The sequence below is a fragment of the Parus major genome, chromosome 11 (assembly GCF_001522545.3).
Source record: "Parus major isolate Abel chromosome 11, Parus_major1.1, whole genome shotgun sequence".
Lineage (NCBI taxonomy): Eukaryota > Metazoa > Chordata > Aves > Passeriformes > Paridae > Parus > Parus major.
The window spans coordinates 2,397,716-2,407,281 of record NC_031780.1 but is presented as its reverse complement, the minus strand read 5'-3'; positions in this window follow the sequence as shown (position 1 = coordinate 2,407,281).

Here is a 9,566-nt window from a genome sequence, read left to right as displayed (position 1 = left end):
AGCAGGATGAACAACAATGGTGAGACTCTGACCGTGCCGTTACGTTTATGGCTGGAACACGTGGGAAAAGGGATCAAGGTGTGCAAGGAGGAGGAACAGAGCCAAACCAGCCCCAAACCACGCAAAAAAACCATGGTGAGGGGTGGTGGGGTGGTTTTTTTGCCATCTCCCAGCCCCTAACTGAGCTATGGGAGGTGGTGATGGAGATCTGCTCCTGGGCTTGCAGAAGGCACCAGAAGCTCCAGCTGGGATTGTCACTGATGTCACAGCAGGGTTGGTAAAGCTGTGGGAATTTATGGAAGCAAAAGGAAAATCATGGAAAAGTTGTGAAATCAGAAGTTTCAGGGTTTGCAGGAAGGGGCAGGGAGATGGTTCCCCATGGAATGGCCTCTCCACTGAGCCCCTGAGGCTTTCCATCCTCTGAGCTGCAGAAAACACACTCCAAAGGCCCTGTGGAGCTGCTTCCCAGGCTGCCAGAACCCTCCCTCGCTGGGATTTTCTCTGCTTTCTCCACATTTTCCCTCAGCAACACACGTCGTGCCCATCTGGTTTTTGCAGGACCTTCTGGGGTGAAAGAGCAGTGAGGATTTGGAGAAGTGATTTCCCACAAAATCAGAGAGAAGGGCTCTCTAAGGCAGGGCTGGACCAGGAGAGGATTCCCCATCACTCCCTGAGGGTGCAAAACGGGGCTGGATCTGCAGAACAGAGGCACCATCTCCAATAACTGGGGCTGGCATCAAACTCCAGGTTCCTCCATCGCTCAGGACCATGGAAAATCGCACCTGCTCGTGGATTTACATTTTTTTGTTATTTTTTCCCCTCTAACAACAGCCTGTGGTTTTCCCAGTGACTCAACACAGGCTCTCAGCAGCTCTACCAGGCTCGTGCCAGACTCTGCTCTCAGTCAATCAGCCCTAATTAACACTGACTCTAATGGTTCTCCACGGCTGTGGATTCTTCCTGTTCAGACAGAATATTCCCACTGTTCACTTCCCAGGCTGTGCTTGTTATTTCTAGCAAGATCTTTCCTCCCCCCACACCATGAAGGGGGAAATCCAGAAGGATTTGAAGCTCCTAATTTCTGAGATTTGCTTAGAAGTCAGGTTTTTCATGCTGTTCTATTTATAACAAACAGAAAAACACATTTTTTTTCCAAGCAAACACCAAGAATAAGCAGCCAAAAAAGAAACCAACACCCTGAACAAGTCCCTGTGAACTCAGCCCTGTGTTTTAGCAACACTGGAATTGGGATATTTGCATTTTGCAAAGTTTGTTAGCAGCAAAATAATTCCCAGGCTCCCTGTAAGACCCTCAGTACAAACATTCCCACTTTCAGTGATGCCAAGGGTTGTTTTGGGGGTGGAATTTCAAGGAATGCACAAAGGGAAATGTTTTTAGCCCCTGGAAGGACCAAGGAAATATTCCATACATACAGAAGGAGGGAGGCAGCACCAGGGAATGTGGGATTCATGGCAGACATCAAGGAATGCACGAGGAGCTGTCCATAAACCTCGATGGTCCATATAAATAGAGGGAAAACCCTCTGGATTTGTTATTGATGAGCGTAATCTTGTCTGGAGGAGTGGCTGGTGTCTGTGGAAGGTTTATGGGTTACAGGGGGGATGATTTAACCATTATCACAGCCTGGAGGGGGGCAGTGGATAATTTCTGGAATGGTTTGAATTGGAATTGGGCAAGGACACCTTCCCAATCGATCTGTGATCCCACAGGTTTGTTTGGAGCAGCACAAGGTTCCACCCACCCTGCTGGAGCGAGCCCAGAGGCACCAGGGTGATCAGAGGGATGCAGCAGCTCTGCCCTGAGGAAAGGATGGGAGAATTGGGATTGCTCAGCCTGGTAAAGAGAAGATTCAGGGTGATTTTCGTGTGGCCTGAAGGGAGCCCACAGGAAAGATGGAGAGAGACTTTGGGCAAGAGCTGCAGTGACAGGAAAGAGGGAATGTCTTCACGGCAGTGACAGCAAAGGGGGCAGGGTTAGGTGGGATTTTGGGAAGGAATTCTCCCCTGGCAGGGTGGGCAGGCCCTGGCACAGGTGCCCAGAGCAGCTGTGGCTGTCCCTGGATCCCTGGAAGTGCCCAAGGCCGGGCTGGATGGGGCCTGGAGCAAACTGGGATAGTGGGAGGTGTCCCTGCCATGGCAGGGCTGGGGTGAGATGAGATTTAAGATCCGTCCCAAACCAATCCATGATTTATGATCCCACTCCCAGTGCTGCTCTGGCCATGTCCCCTCCCCACCTCACCCTCAGGCCACCCTCCCTGGCCAAAATCCACCCCCGTGGCATTTCAGTGGCACTCGGTGCCAAACAACCCCCACCCTCCCCAGCCTGAGCAGCCCTCGCCCGCGTCCCGGCCGGGAAAGCGGTCGGAAAATGAAAATGAAGTTTCCCTTAGCAGCAGAAACGCTGGGGTGAGCTTTGATTATTTTGGGTGGCAGCTCCAGCCAAGCAGAACCGGGACTGGGCTGTCCCCACCTTCGAGCCGGGCTCTCACCCCTCTCTAGCGTGGTTCCTGCCAGCACCCAGCCCTGCCTGGGGAGATTTTCTTCCTCATCCTCGGCTGGGGACCATGAAGGAGGTGCCCAAACCCCACCAGCATCGTGCCCTGACTCCCCTCAGCACCCCCAGGAAGAGCAAGGGGAGATCAGCGCAAGACACAGCCAGAAAAAGTCATTATTTCCTTATAAATTAACAAATAAATACATATAAATTAATGAATTATATACATATTTTAAATAGATAAATTATATATGTATAAAATAATAAATAATCTATATTATAAATAGATTATGTGTATAAGTTAATTTATTAATTTATTATTGCATATTATTTATGTATACATATATAAATTAATAAATAAAATGCAAAATAAATATGGAGTTTATAAGCTCTATAATTTCAGCTCAAATCTGGGTGTTTTTTCTCCCCCCCACTGTGGTTTCTCACACACAAGGAGCCTTTTTTTGGGAAAGCCGTGGCTCAGGGGGGGATTTTGGAGGGTGGGTGACCTGTCCTGAGCTGTCCCCACAGAGGGGTGGAATAGGGAAACGCTCCTGAGATGCTGCACCCAAAGGCTGAGCCCATTTTTGAAATATTTTGAATTTTCTTTTCAGTTTTGCACTACCTTGCGGCTTCATGGGAACGCGTGGGAGTCTTTGGGCACGGAGCATTTTCATTAAGGAACAAGAATCCTGTTTTTTTTCTTCACAGCCCTTCCTCATCACCCAAACCCAAAGGGAAGAAAGAAGATTATTACCCAGGAGACAACGAAAGTGAGGCCTTCCTAAAATCTGGGCTTTGCAGCTCGTGGCTCCTTGCAAAAGCTGCAAAGAGCAGGGACAAACCCCTGGATGAGGATGGGATGAGGCTGTGATGCTCCAATCCCAGAGCCTGGCACGGTTCTGCTGCCCTGAGCAGCATCTCCAGCTCTGTTTGGGTCCAAAAATGAGATTTTTGGGGCTGGGAAAAGCCCCACAATCTCTGTAAGCACCCCCCTCATGTTTCCTAATTGCCTTTCTGCAGGGGTTATTATTGAGTAATGCCTATTTGGTTGAAAAATTGCACCATAAACAGCCAACAGGGAAGGAAATAAATAATTGCTAATAAATGTCAAAGTGGATTAGCAAAGCAGAAAGGCCAAGAAAGAGCAAGTTTTTACTTCTTTCTCTTTCTCTGTTTTTTTTTTTTTGCTGTTGTTGTTTTTGGTTTTTAGTTTTGTTTTTCAGGCTTGGAAAACAACTCCTTGCAAAGATTGGCTTTAATGAAAACTATTGCAGTGCTTTGCAGGGGAGTTAATGCTTTGTCATTTCCTCAGAGTGGGTTAAAATCTGCCTGACTCCCCCACTGTCTGCAGCCAGCCTGGAAAAAGAGCTTTACCTTCTGTAAAACAAGGAAAAGGCATAAAAAAATTGATGGATTTCTCTGGAGCACACCAGGAGCTTGGAATACTGGTTGCAAACTCAAGTGTTGAGAAAATTGGGAAATTTGGCAGGTTTAGTGACCCTCCAGGGTTTGATATTTCATAAGGTGATGTGCATCTCACTGATATTTAGCAAAATATCAGCTTCCAGGTCCATATAAAAGTGGAGGAAATAGGATTGAAAGCCTTAAATAAAGTGTGAAACCAGATATAAATTAGGAAGAAGTGAAATAACGAAGATGAAAATGCTGTTCCTTCCCAGCCAGGAGGTGTTTGGGAGTTCTCTGTGCAGCCCCTTCCTGGAAGGAGACACCAGGTTTGCTTTGGCCACCACAAACCTGTGATTTAAAGACTCATTAACATCCCTGCAGAGCTGTGCTTGCCAGGCTGGCTGCTGGGAGCTGTAAAAGTGACTTATGGAGGAGGAAAAAAGAGGAAAAATAAGGAGAAACCCCCACTCAGCTCTGCCCTTGCACCGTCCCAGGGTGTCTCCCTTCACCAGGCAGGGCTGGTTCCCCTGATTGCTGCAACAATCTCAGGTTTTAAACCTCAAAAAGCTGGTTTTTTTTTAAACCAGAACGCAGAGAAACAGCCCCATTTTGAGCCACTTCAGCACAAATCCTTGGTAATTCTTTTTGCCTTTTCATTTTCTCCTCTTTCTGCGAGAAACTCGTATTTCCCTGCTGGTGTACTGCAGAAATAAAAACCTCAAGAGCGCAGAGGATGCTGAAATGAATGGCCAGCCCCTCTGTTATTCCTCGTGGCTCCCCTAACTCCTGCCAGCTCAACTTGTGGTTGAGATTACAGCGATAAATCACAAGCTTCTCTTTGAAATAACAGCTCTGATTTCAGCCAGGGTGAGGAAGGAGAAGGAGGAGGACCCGGAGCGTTGTGCAAGGTGCGGGACGGGGTTGGGATGGATTCCCCTGGGCTCCCTGGGGAATGGAGGGGTCCCAAATAGAGCCACACGCAATTCCAGGCGTGTCCTCAGCTCGTGGGTCACAGATGGAAATATCTGAGAGGGATTTTCACCCTCCAGCTGCTGTCCCTGTGTAAGGATGGAGGGTTTGGGCGTCCTCTTGGGCAGGATGGGGCTCAGCTGGAGTGTGCAGCTACACTGGGATGCTGGGCTGGACCCTCTGGAGAAGGAAAAGGTTCCAAACCTGCAGATTTCTCCCAAAAAACTAAAATCTGTGGATACAGCACAGCTTTAGCACCTTTGGGCCCCGGAGTACAGCTCCCTGCGAGGGTGGTGACCCCACAAAGCAAACACAGGCCGTGCCCCAAGGTGATGGGGACACCCCACTAAACCCATGCCCAAGAGGGCTCCCCGATGTCTCCTGCTGAGCCCTCCCCAAGCAGAAATAACCCCGAAGATACCCTCAGCTTTTCAGTTAACCCAGGCAGAGTTTCATGCTTTGGGATCCTCAGAAACTTGCACCACACCCTATTTTTAGCCTGTCCTCTCAGCCCCAGCTGCTCTGGCTGGGAGACCCTCGCAGGACTCCTGTGGCCAGGCGTTATTTTGGGGTGTTTTTAGCTGTGTCCATCTGTGATGGGCCAGGCTGGGCCAAGGAAAGTGTGGTTTGAGCATCTGTGAGCGAGACAGGCCGGGCAGGAGGAGCAGAAACGGCTCCAAGGGCTTTTTAGCCGTGGCCAGCAGCAAATGTGGAAGTGGCTCCTCAATCCTGGGGTCAGGGAGGGTTAAATAAAGAAAAGGGTCGCTGTGACCGGTGGGTTTTGGTGCAGCTGAGCCCAACCTCAGCAGCAGGAGGGGAGAGACGGAGCAGCTCCGTGCTGAAACCCATCAGTGCTCCTAACGGGGCAGAGAGGGAGGATAAGAGGATTCTCCTCTTCTGTGTCACCCCTGTATCTCCTCCTGCAGCTCCTGGCTCTGCCACAGGAACCTCAGCATCGCTGTTGCACTGCCCAAGCCCTGCTGCAATCCTGGGTGCTGGAGCTCTCCTCAATTTTGCTCTCCTGAGGGGCAAATTCACAACTCTCCAGAACCCACGGCCTCAGCGCTTCCCTTTTCTCAGAACAAAGGGTGATGTTTCTCCAAAAACAACAAAAACATTAAAAAAAACCCACCACCCCCCAAAAAAGCAACGCTGGAACTTTTACTTTCCTTGTGCCTTTTGCTAAATTTCAGGTGGGATTTGGGAAGTTGCTGCAGGTTCGGCAGCTTTCGACTTCGTGTTTTCACTTTTTTAAGTCTGCTGCGGTGACAGAGATCTGCCTGCCTCTCTCACACTACCTTTGCCTGGAAATACCCACTGGTACATGGAAAATAACAAAAAAAATCATCTCCAGAGGAGGCTCTGGTTTCTCTGATGGTCCCTGAGGACTGGTGGCACCAGGAGCCTGTGGGTTGGTGGCAGGCAGCTCTGATGCTGCTGGGGACTTCTCCAGAGGTGGTGGCCAAGGCCAGTGGTGGTGACTCCAGGTGTGGACATGGAGTGGCCACCTGACCTTGCTGATCATGGAATCTTGGAATGGTTTGGAATGGTTTAAAGATGATCTCGTTCCAGCCCCTGACATGGGCAGGGACACCTTCCACTATCCAAGGTGGCTCCAAACCCTGTCCCACCTGGCTTTAGACACTTCCAGGATTCCAATCCTGGAGTTTTTATTAACCCCTCACCAGCCAGCCTCTGTGGGGACATTGAGCCACCCAGGGTTTCAGCCTCAGCCAGGCAGTGCAGGTTGGATCCCAGCACCACCTTCACCATCATCCACACAGGGGAGGCCCATCAGCTCCTGAGTGGAGTCTCCATCCAAAACTGGTCACCCAGAGCTGTCCCATTCCAGCCCCACCGTCTCAGCTGGCCATTTCCACCTGGACATCACTCCAGGCCATGGCATGGAGCATCCAAGCCTGCCCTGATCCCACCTCACACTCCAGAGCTGGACTTTGGTCCACACCACGCCGGCCGCCCTTCCCTTCACCCTCTCCTGCACCCTTCCCAACCGGAGCTTGTCTTCAAAGCACACGGCTCAGGATTTATAAATAAAAGAAATAAATAAGGCCTTTTTATGTTCAAATTTAGCCTGGGGCAGACAATGTGTCCGCGCAGCGAAAGACTCGGTTTCCTGTCTGTTTGTCGGGGCTCCTTAGAAGCTTCCTCTGCATAACAAACCCGGCCGGAGGGCGGAAAGGGTAAGGACCGAGCTGAAATGTGAGCAGTGGGATTGCACAACACCCCTGGCCTCCAGGCTCTGAGATCCAGCTGGATCTGGGGGCTGAGGGCGCAGTGTCCTTTGTGCACCCACCTGTCCCGGGTGGCTGAAGATGCCCGGGCAGCATCGGCCGCGGAGCGCGCTGGGGGAGGCGCACGCCCCGGCCCAAAATAGTCCTTGGGATCCACAAAATGAGTCATTTGATTTCTCGACCAAAAATATCTCCCTGCTCAGCACATGGGGCTGAAAGGAAAAGCCGGATGCCGTCTGCGCCGGGCGCTGCTCGGCGATGCCGCAGCCGGTGCCGGCGGATCCTCAGCCTGGAGGACTTTTGGGAGGCTGATCCCTGCTGGGAGTGTGGGAAGAGCAGAGCCAGAGCTGAGAATGATGATGCAGCGTTGTTCTTGTGGTATTTCTGGCCCAGCCAGAAGTGGGAAGTATCAGAAATCTCATGAGGCGCGACTCGGCCTTGTGAGATTTCCAGCTCTTTTGCAAACCCCCTGAGGCCTGGATTCATCTCTGACCTGGTTTGCTCTCTCTTTTTGTTGTTTATTCCTGCAAAACACCCTTTTTCCCTAAAGGGATGCTCAGTTCTGTCTTCCACCTCGGTGTAGATACAAGGATGTGGTAGGAGTACCAGGATTAATGTCCCGTTCCACCCCACAACCTCCTGCACCAAAAACAGTGGGAAAAAAGGGACAAGGAGTCCATCAGTAACAGCAGGAAAAAGGAAATAAAGCAGGAAAAATCGATTTCTCTCATTCTGCCATATTGGCATACTCAGTATGGCAGAACAAACCCTCCTGCCCAGCCCTGCAGCTTGGTTGACACAGCTTTTATTGTTTAAGGAAAGTCTGGGATGCCAAAAGAAGCTCCTTCGTTAAGGACTCCATTAAATGCGTCCCTCTCCACATGAATGTCCCCAAGCTCAGCTCCTGCATCCCTGCCCAGCAAGTTGGGGCTTCAGGGACATCGGATCCTGCAGCATTCCGGGGTCAGAACGAGGGAATCCATTTCCCAGCATGGCTGGAACTCCAGCTCCCTTCCACAAAGCACTTTGATTTCCTTCAGCTCCGAAGATGAACACTTGGACAAGATACCTTGGGGAACTTTTCTTGGAGAATTTTGTTTGCTCCAAGCCCCATCCAACACCTCCAAGAATGGAGCAAACCTCCTGGGAGGAGCAAATCTGACAATAAAATCATTTAGGTCAGAAGAGATCTCTAAAATCATCGAGTCCAGATGTTTAAAGAGCCAAGGCCACCATGAATGGAGGCGACAAAGGAGAGGCTCAACCCCGTTACAAGACACCAGCAAATCCACCCGCAAGGAAAAGAGGTTTGGTAGCTCTCAGGGCTTTTCCCCCTTCAAGGTCTTGCTCCAGCCCTGAGAGATACAAAACCAAGGTGGGGGTTTAAGGCCAAGGCTGGCGCTGACAGGAAAGCAGCGCACGCCCCGCTTCTCACCCGCCGAGATGTAAATGAGCCCCGAGGCCACTCCTGCACCCACTCCCACACTCATCACTTTTCCTGCCAGAATTTCTGCGAGGAAATTCTCATTTTTAAAGCGGGGGCACCCCCAGGCTCAGCGTCCCACGATGGGAAACCCAGGAGCTGAGACCTCGTTAAGAGCAGAGTGCTGCAGATTAATTAATTCTCAGCAGAGGTCAAAATCTGAACTCAAGGCTTGTTTTGTCTCGGGGAATGGATCTCATCCTGGCTCATCCCAGCAGGAAAAGTCCTACTTGACTATTCAGGAAGCTTCAGTAGAATAAAATAAATATTTAGCAAATTTTGTTTTACTCTGCACATGGGTTTTGTGCACTGCAGCTTGTGGGTTTAATTTATTTTCTACTTGCTTTTGAAAATTTGGTCTCAGGCCAGAATTCCTCTTAAATTCCAGATTCAGGAGGAGGCTGTAGCACAAGCACACAATAAATAGCTGGAAAAGGAGAGGGCTTCCAGAATGGGGAGGACTTTTTTCAGCTAGTTTCAGTGAAACTCCATGTTTTGCCTGTACAAAACTGAGAGCAGCTCTCGGTGTTGGGGGAAAGGAGTTGGGGAACTTTTTTTTGCAGCTCTGTGAATATTCAGAACTTAAGCAGTTACCCTTTGTAGGCAGTGGAGCTACCTCAGAACCAGACGAGGTGATTACACCTGAAAACTCCGAAGCTGAAGCATGTGATGGAAAAATGCTGGTTTTGGGGAGAACTGGCTGTCCCAAACCCAGCCTGAAAAAAGCTGATTGAACGTACAGAACAGCAGCTCTGACTCTGCCAGCCTCCAGTGGTGACCCAAAAAACCCTGATAAAATAGCTGAAACAGCAGAAAAGTGAAGAACAGGAGAGATATGATCAACTCACCACTATTTCTTACCTCAAGAAAAAACAGAGGTGTGCTAAAGTCAGCTCAGATTGGGGTCACAGGTCCACAGGCCACCTCAGGCATGATTC